Source organism: Acomys minous, assembly GCF_964271855.1.
Source record: "Acomys minous genome assembly, chromosome: 14".
Taxonomy (NCBI): Eukaryota; Metazoa; Chordata; class Mammalia; order Rodentia; family Muridae; genus Acomys; species Acomys minous.
This window is the reverse complement of record NC_140496.1, coordinates 75900214-75910252: the sequence shown is the minus strand read 5'-3', so window position 1 is coordinate 75910252 and position 10039 is coordinate 75900214.

Sequence of the window (10039 nt, the reverse complement as noted above, 5' to 3'; positions counted from 1 at the left end):
AAATTTTCGAGTTGCCACCTTACTTATTAGGGTTCCCATTGCTATAACAAAATGCCATGACTATGGCAACTATTATAAAAGAAAATATTTAATTGGGACCGGACTTACAGTTTCAGAGGTTTTGTCCAGTTTCATCATGGCAGGAAGCATGGCAAGACATAGGCAGACATTGTGCTGGAGAGGGAGCTGAGAGTTCTACATCTGGATCCACAGGCAGAAGGAAGAGAATGCCACAGTGAGCCTGGCTTGAGCATCTGACACCTCAAAGCCCACCCTCAGTGACACACTTCCTCCAACAAGATCACACCTACTCAAACAAGGCCCCACTCCTGAATAGTGTCACTCTCTATGGGCCTATGAGGGTCATTTTTATTCAAACCATCACTGGATTCCATAGTCTTATAGCCATATCATAATGCAAAATGCATTAAATCTAACTTCAAAAATCTCCATAGTCCATAGCAGTCTCAAATTTGTTTAAAAGCTGAAAGTGTCTCCTAAGACTCATGCCAATCTCTTAACTATAATCCTTATAAAAATCAAAATTTTAAAAAAGCTGACCATATACTTCAAACATATGATGGCACAGGTTATATACTATCATTCCAAAAGGGAGGAAAGGGACCATAATGAGGAAATACTGGACCAAAGCAAGACCAAAAGCCAACTGGGAAAACTCCAAAGTCTGCAACTCCATTTTATTTTTTATGTCAAAGTGCTCTTCAGATCCCCAACTCCTTTCTGCTTTGTTGCCGCCAACACATTTCTCTCTCCTGGGCTGGTTCCACTCCATTAGCAGCTCTCCTTGGCAGGTATCCCATGACTCTGACATCTGCAGTATTTGGATGCGCCAAGTCAATCCAGCTTCATCTTCACAGCTTCCCACAATGGCTTATGTAGGCCTCCATGCAGGGACACCCCTGACACATGCCTGGCCTCCCTCAGTGGCTTTCCTTAGTTGGAGAGGGAGATTCCATAACCCCTTTCTTCTACCCTTGGCTCTACAGCCAGAACCATGTGGCCTAAGCTGCCATGATCTTCTGCTTGCTGGACCTGGAACATGGCCCCTCATTCAGCTACATTTTTACCAGCCTTCTGTTTTCAATGGTTTGGTTCACCGCCTAAGGTTGGCTGTCCTGGAACTTGCTGCAGAGACGAGGCTGGTCTTGAACTCAGAGATTCACCAGCCTCCTCCCTATGTGCTGCCCCAAAGCCTTTCTTTAACTCCCTTTCACAAGTTGGAAGCTTAGATAGCTGGGTGATGTCTTACCCTGAGGTTACCACTCCCTTATTCATTTAACATCAGGTTTTTCTTTAATCTGTCTGTCTCCTTGAAGACAGGAATTAGCTCCATTCCACTTCTTGGTGCCCTTTTTCTCATCAAATTGAACATTTTGTGACTTTCCTTGCTCAGCTTGGTTCTTTTCATTAAAGATCTGCATAAGCATGGTCACCAATAGCCAGACAACTAAGTCCACACTATGGTGTTTTGAAATTTCCTCTGTAAACACAATTAATTCAAAACTTTTCGTTTTGCCTCGGGCAGTTGTGTTTTGTTTTGTTTTGTTTTGTTTTAGACAAAGGCAGAATAGTCTCTAGGCCACTTACAAAAATTCTTCTCCTCTGAAACCTCTGAACTGGGCTCCCAAAGTTCAAAACACCCTCAGCACCACTGTCTTCCATGTTCTTACTAGTATGGCCCATTAAGCTATGCTTAAAGCATTCCACTGCTTTCCTAACCCAAAGATGGAATTCTTCCAAACTGAAACATGGTCCAGCCTATCACTGAAATACCCGACTCCTGGTACTAGCTTCTGTCTGAGTTATGGCTTCTACTGCTGTCAAGAGACACCATGACCATGGCAATTCTTATAAAAGAAAACATTTAATTGGGAAGTGGCTTACAGTTTCCATTATCATCGTGGCAGGAAGCATGGCGGCACACAGGCAGATATGTTGTTGAGGAGATAGCTGAGAGTTCTACATTTGGATCCAAATGCAACAGGAAAAGAATGTCACACTGGGCCTGGCTTGAGCATCCAAGACCTCAAAGCCTTCCCTCAATGACACACTTTCTCCAACAAGGCCACACTTCCTGTGAGCCTAGGGGGTCATTTTTATTCAAACCACCACAACATCAATCTACCTTGGGGTCAGATAAATAGAAATAAATGCCACACACATAGAATAATCTCATAGGGTTGTCAGACCACAAAGGAGCATGAGACAATCTAACTTCAACAGTCACTGTAAAGATGTAGTAACAAGAAAGGTATAGCTTTAGAACAACGCTCGACAGGCAAGCAGATCAACAGAATAGACTCCAAACTTAAGAGATAGATCCAGACATCAATGAGTAATTGCTTTTCAACAGATGAGGAAAAAAATTTTTTGGTGAACAAAAATAATGTTGTTGGCAAAGGATGTTGCAAATAATAGACACACCTGTGTGACAACAATGCATTTCCTAATCTACCATAATAAAAAACTTAATTCAAATGATTAACATACATATTCAAGAAGGCTATAGACTTCTAGATGTAAAGATACATGAAACTCTTTGTGACTTTATTTCAGTAAAAGAATTTTTGCATCGAGTGTGATGGTGTACACCTTTAATCCCAGTACTTCGGACACAGATGCCAATCTCTGAGAGTTCCAGTCCAGCCAGTGCTACATAGTAAATCTCTTCTAAAAATAAAATAAAGAAAAAGGAAGAATTCTTAGATACGATACCAAAATTGATAAATAGATAATAGATGGACAATCGATAGGTAGATGGCACAAAATCAACAATAGAGAGATAGATAAATGATGAATAACATATGCTAAACAGGTAGATTATAGATAACAAGTAGGTGATAGATAGATTATGATGCTAGATGGTAAGTAATAAATGATGGTTGATAGAAGATAGATGAAAGAAAGATGGATAGATAGATAGGTAGATTGATGAATGATAGAAAGATGATATATGGATAGATGAATGATAGATAGATAAATAGATGAATGAGAGATGATATACAGATAGATGAATGAATGAATGAATGAATGATAGATAGATAGATAGATAGATAGATAGATAGATAGATAATAGGAAGGTGAGGGAGGTATGTGTATAAGTAATAGAGAGGCAGATGGTAGGGAGATAGAAATAAATAATAGATGACAGACATGATAGGTATAAAACACACACATACACATAAACACTCAACATTATTAATTTTTGTTATTGAAATAGAAATTAGTCACATGAACATACCACTGCATACCTTTCAAAATGGTTAAATTTCAACAAACTAATTATATAAAATATTCACAGTGATCTATAAGCCAAAATGCTATTTCACCAATAAAAGGCAAAAGCTGTAAATGCATGGGACATAAATGATTTTGTGGATTGAAACAGATTGGCAATAAAGAGAGCAAGATTTAGGATCCTATTTACATAAATTTTAGAAAAATAAGCCCAACATGTCCTGATAAAGAGTTCCTTAGTTGTCTTCTGAGACTTGTGATGACATAGAAAAATGAAGGCTTCATTTTAAGGGGCACAAAGAGTTATTTAGGGGTGATAAGTATATTCATTATCTTTATTGTCACAATATCTTCACTCATCTGATATATGTGACAAAACTTATCAAAATATATACTTTATATGAAATTTCTTCAATGTTTAACTACTGTAGCTCAGTAACAATTTACATAGATAATTAGAAAGACAGTTTCCAAGATAAGGAAAATAAAATTTTCAAAAGTCCAAGGTTAATGCAAGATGAAAATATTGACACAGCACAATATGATTCCCTGGCAACAGTTCCTGTTGTTATAGAAATACAAATACTAACTCTGATTCAACTCAAGGGACATGAGTTTATCCAAATGGAAGATAAAGGAGAACTGCATTGGGCTAAGAGGATTGGCATGAAGGAGAGTAGATTATCTTTATATGCCAGAGTCAGAGGATGGAATAGAACAGATAAAAAAAAAATTAAAACAAGGAAAGCAGGAATGAGTGGGTCACTTTAGAATACAGAAGCCAATCAAGGAAATGCCTAAAGCAATTGAAAGTTTGTTGGACATGGGACTGGAGAACATGAGTAGGAAAGCATTGTGTTATAGGTTTTATGCACAAGAGAAACTATACAGGAAACCATGCATGGACACATAACTTGTGGTGCCCTCTCACCATATGGCTTCGCAAACAATTGCTGGAAGTTAATGTTCCATGAATACTTCATCTTTATGTAAAGCTCAGACCTTATTACTAAATGACTAATATGCTGTGAAAGCTAGAGAAAGTGAATTGCACTGAATAAGATTTGAAATTTGATCTTATTCTGAGACACTGATATGTTAAGGGCAATAAAAAACCAGGTGCAATTTTCTCATCTTCCAGAGATGTTTGCATACAGCTCAGTGTAGACCCTTTCCTTCCTCTTAGAAGATGTGTTCACACTTAAAAAAAACAAAGTTCTGCCTTTTGTCTCCAGAGGGAAGAGGTAGGTGAACAGATGTCCCTTAAAGTATTAAGCCTTACAATTTCAGCCTCCTCTCCTATGGTGAAAAAACAAACATCTGCATGCCACAGGGTTGCCTTGTGGGGAATTAGGCAGAAAATCAAGGTTCCACAACAGCCTGTGCTTTAAAGATTTTGGTTTCCAGCTTGGTGCTATAAGGAGGTAGTGAAATCCTAAAAGGTGAGATATAATTGGAGCTTCTCCAGTTATTGACAATATGCTCATGATGGGAATGTGGGAACTCTTATTCCCTTCTTCCTTCCCTATGTTTTACTTTCTGACCAGAAGCTGAGGAAACTTGGCCTGCCACGTACTTGCATGGAGCTCTACTACATCATCACATAACAGGTCTGAACAGTGGGCTCCGTGCTTCAGGGACTGAGATGTCTACATACAAACCATTTCTCCTTGTCGAGCAGTTATCTCAAGCACTCAGTAGAATGAGAAAAAGATGGCTGACACATAAATAAGGGTATAAATATCACCATGTCTATATTATAGGGATAGACAGAAATTAAACTATAGTAGACTAATTTTTCTTAAGTTTTTTACCTTATTGTATTATTTAATAATATTTTTATAGTAATTGGTTTTATTCATGAGAGTTTTATACTTTTGTACAATAAAACATGATCATATCCATCCCCCACTACCCCCTCTCCAATTTCTTCAACATGGACCCCTCTCAACTTCACGTCTTGTATTTCTGTTTTTATTTTTTATAATACACTAAGTCAAATTTGTGTTCTTACTTGTGTGGGTATGGGAACATACACTGGTGCATGGGAAATCTACCAGTGGCCACACATTGGAAGAAAGAGAAAAAGAATCTACCTTCTTCAGGGGCCATCAATGACCAATAAATAGCTCCTCTGTAAGAGATAAAGTCTAGAGCATACCTGGAATTTTTGCTGGCTTGATTTCATGCAGGTCTTTTTCAGGTAACAACAACTGGTGTAAGAAGACATCCATGTCATATCCAGAAGACAACATTTCATGGCATTCCTCCCCAGCCCCTATCTCTTACCATCTTTCTGCCTCTTCTGCCATGCTCCCTGTAGTAAGCTAATTCTCTTTAGCTTGCCAGTAGGATAACATGTAAGACCTTTTGTAATTTTCAAACATGTGAAAGCTTTATCTACTAAATAGTAACCAGGGAGATTTAATATTAAATGAAATGAAATATAACTTACATCTATCCTATGGACAGATTTTGAAAAAAATAAAAGCCACACAATATTATGTTGCTAATAATGATAGAAGAGAACAAGAACCCTGCTTTCTCTCATTTTATTCAAATTGCAATAAACATCTTCTTCATTGTTTTTGTTACCTTATAAAGTGATTTTATAATAATAAAAATGTGTACACCCTATAATTTTCATCTTTGGGGGATACTACGACATAATTTCTGAAACAGGATAATTTATAGATAATAGGAGTTTATTTTTTAAAATTCTGAAGGATTGCGAACCCTGAGAGCAAGGTTCTGGTAGGTTTAATGAAGAGAGGTAAATGGTGAAGATCAGTCCTTGCCTTCAGGGTGGCTCCTTGAATGGCATTTCACTTTACAAGGGTAGCAGAAAGGCCTGGCTGATTCTTCACAGGCCTTTTGTAAGGTCAGTAAGTCCAGTCATAAGGAAGAAAGCCCTGACTTCTTGGAGACAAGACTTCACCTAAGCTAGGTCAAAGAACGTAATGGATATAATTCCAAGATGGTTCCTATATCACTGACTGTGTACAGCTTGTGTAGCCTAATCCTCCTATAAAGAAAATGAGACTGTGATTGGGAATGATTTTATTTTTATGATTATAAGACACAGTAAAAGGTGAAACAGTGTTTCTGATGTAATCACAGTCCATCATCTACAGGTTTTGAGCTCACAGAAAAAGAGAATATTTGGGTGAATCAGATTTAATCAGACAAGCTAGTAAAGGGAGCTGGTCCTTTTCTGAAAAATAATAGACAAATAAAATAAAATAAAACAAAATCACACACATAGGCTTCAGGCTTCCTAGAACTTAGTCATAGGACCGGCATATTGTCAATCCTCAAAGTGTATATGCCAGGGTAAATGTATGCATGGTGTCTTTAGTGGGAACAGTTGTAGTGATTTCTTCAGAATTACAACATCTCCTCCCTTCTGAAGAATGGCTTTGGCTGGTGAGCTGCCTGTGAGTCCTCCCTTAACTCCAGAGTTTCAACTTGTGTGAGTCATCTCCCAGGCTTGGGTGAGCTTCTTGGTAATGCATTTCTCTTTGAGAAACCCAGCTCCAGTAAGTAGCCCTTCACACATATTCCTGTATGGAACAGCAACAAATTTATTCATTCTTCAATTAGACATTGATGGGACTGTTAAATGGGTTTGTCATTGGTTAGCTATGTGGACCACATGGATGTTTGTTCGTATCCCTACCAGAAAAAGGCATACAACAGTAGCTGACAATCCAGACCATAACTCCAGTCAGTCTACCAAAGTTAACTAAGAACTATGTTGGTGTATTCTTTGTTCAATTTCCTTCATCATTACAATAATCAAGGAGAAGTAGTGCAGAGTGAGGGTAGCTACTTGTCTTGATTTGGTTATTACAGGACTAGAGAGTGAACTCAGAGCCTTATGCATACTACGAAAGGTGTTATCTTTTGAGTGAGACCTCATGTATTATTGTTGAGAGACCTCACTCACTGATTAGTATGTTTATTGGCTGGCCTAGATTTTCTCAGAGTTTTTATAAACTAACAGAAGAGAGCATGAGTTCTTCAGAAATTGTAGCCTACAGAAAGCTGATGTCTCTGAGAATTTCTTTAGGAAATGACAGAATTACAAGACATGGAGATGAAAGTCTGTGAAGAGCCATCTTTAGGTTGTGATGACAGCTACATTCTTGCCAGAGTGTCTAAAACATTTTCTGAAAAGAGTTGCTTGGTAAAGTGCAGTGCGGAGACCACCAGAAAACAGATGCGTTCCCTCTTGTGAGGTGCTCAGTAGATGCTCAGTAGATGGTGGTGGTTGCCAGCTTAGCACTTGTTCTCTCTTCTTAGTGGTCAATCTTTGCTATAAAACAACAACCCAGCAGCTGCTGAATGCTCACTATTCCAGACTCATACTGGGAGCTAGCCCCACTAACAATGAGACTCTAGTGCACAAATGAGAAACATATGCCTCCATCTTTCCTATAGTAAAGGTACTTATTTTCTTCTCATCCACTTCTGCTCTTGACCTTTCTCCGTTATTCCTGTCCCAGGATGCAAACAGGAATTCTTCAGGAACAAGAACTGCCACTGAGCACAAAGAAGACAGGCTCACAACCATACCAGTGGGGGTGGGGTACTAAGGAAAGAACTTGGCAGTGGATGGCATCTCAAACTCCCACATCACCTGGGTGGCAGCCAGATCTTCAAGGCCAGTAATTAGTATTAGAATACATAGAGCCAGACTAACCCCCAACAAGAAGAAGAAAAAAGGAAGGAAGGTGGGATGAACGGAGAAGTGAGAGGGATATACAAACACACACATACACACGGAGAGACAGAGAGAGAGAGAGAGAGAGAGAGAGAGAGAGAGAGAGAGAGAGAGAGAGGAACAATATCCATTCATTGGAAATAGTAAAATAGCATATAAACAATATTTGGATGCTAACAAATTTTACACTGTGGAAATATCTCTTTTAATTATAAATTTCAATATGTGCTTTTTCAACAACACTTAAGTTTTACAAAATATGTGTAACATATATTCACATATATAATATGTGCATATATAAGTAAAAATTTGACCATTATATCAAAATTATAGAACACTCTCCTAAATAATTTTTATATTTTCTAGATGATGTAGGTATTAAGTGGCCTTAGAGATTCGTGAGTGGCCTTATTGCTTTAAAAAAAAAAAGCACCATAATAATTATTATTTCAGAATTTGATAGTTCTGGTCATGGATACATTTTCCAACTCTCTCTAAGAGCCAAGAAAATTTTCTGACACAGGGACTAGAACAAAGGAGTCACATTGGGATATGTAGCAGGAAAGCAGATCCTGCTGGGTCACAGGACCCACTAGACATCTAGTGCTTTCTTAAGAAAGAGATCTCTGGGACTTTGGAGATTACAGTGCAGATTACATAAATGACTCCTACTCAGGCAAAAGATTTAAGGGTTCATGCACAATATGAATGTTTTCATTTTGAAAGTTTGAAATTGGCTTTGACCTGTTTTGGAAAATGAATTCTCTCTCTCTCTCTCTCTCTCTCTCTCTCTCTCTCTCTCTCTCTCTCTCTCTCTCTCTCGTGTGTTCACAAGTATGGAAGCCAGAAGGTAATATGAGGTGTCTTTCCTCAATTGCTATCCACTTTATTTATTATTTAACACAAAGTCTCTTACTAAATCCAATGCTTGCCATTTGTGCTGGCCAGCTAGCCCCTGGGACTCACTTGTCTGCTCATTCTATGCTCAAAGGCATGCATCACTATGTCTGCTTTTTGAGGGTTCTGGGAACTGAACTCGGTTTCCCCTCTTGTATGGCAGGTACTTTAGCCACAGAGCCAACTCTACAACCTCCATCACTGAGCTTTTGGTGCAATGTGAGATTGACTTCTGCCTGCCAAGGTCTACGTAAGCCACCTTCCGTTTCAGGTAATCACTCCATTTCACTCTTGCTTATTTTCATAAACTGTTATGAGACATTATACACAACTTAGGGTTACACAGTCTGTGCATGTGAGCACCAGCTGCACATGGAGAGGACAGAATGTACCACGGCCTTAGCAAACTAGAACGAGGGCTCAAATATGAGGGGCAAAAGTCCTTCTGCATACAGCCTTGCAGACCTTAGAGACTTGGACGTCACTTCTTGTTTCTCTGGTTTACATGCCAGGACTATAAACTGATGCTAAATCCCTTATGAGCCGAAGCAGCTGCAAGCTCCCAGCTTTGAATTTCTGTGTCAAGCCTAAGGAGACAGTGGTGATAAGCCCCCTGAAATTCCATTTATTTTATTCATCATCTAGGGCCAAGGGTGGTGGTGTGCAGGGAATCGTCTCTTGGATTCATGAGGCGTAACTGTAATCTCACAAGAGTTATTTACAACACACGGTTAAAGGCTGGTTTGGGGTTTGCTAGTTATATAAACTCTGGCTGCAGCTTTAGATTTAGACTTAGGAGATCCAATCCAAATGCAAGATTCAAATACCTTGGCTGCGGTCTCTCTGCTGGGTAGAACAATCCCAATATGGTGATAGTTCCCACCAAAGCTTGCCACGCTCCTCTCAGCGTGACTTGTTGTCGCTCTGCCCCACCCCCAGGTTGGCCTATTGCATGATTTAATCTAAAATGTTCCAGCACAGATCCAAGATTCCTCCACATTTCCCTAAAAGTGACCGCATCAAGCCTCCCTTAACTCACGCGGTATTTTCTTCTGACCTTCCTTCCCGGCCTTCTTCTCTCCTGTCTGTTCAGACTTTTGGAACAACTTGACCTAGTCATTCTGGTCAAGACAGTGAGTTGCTAATGGCTGGTGTTAC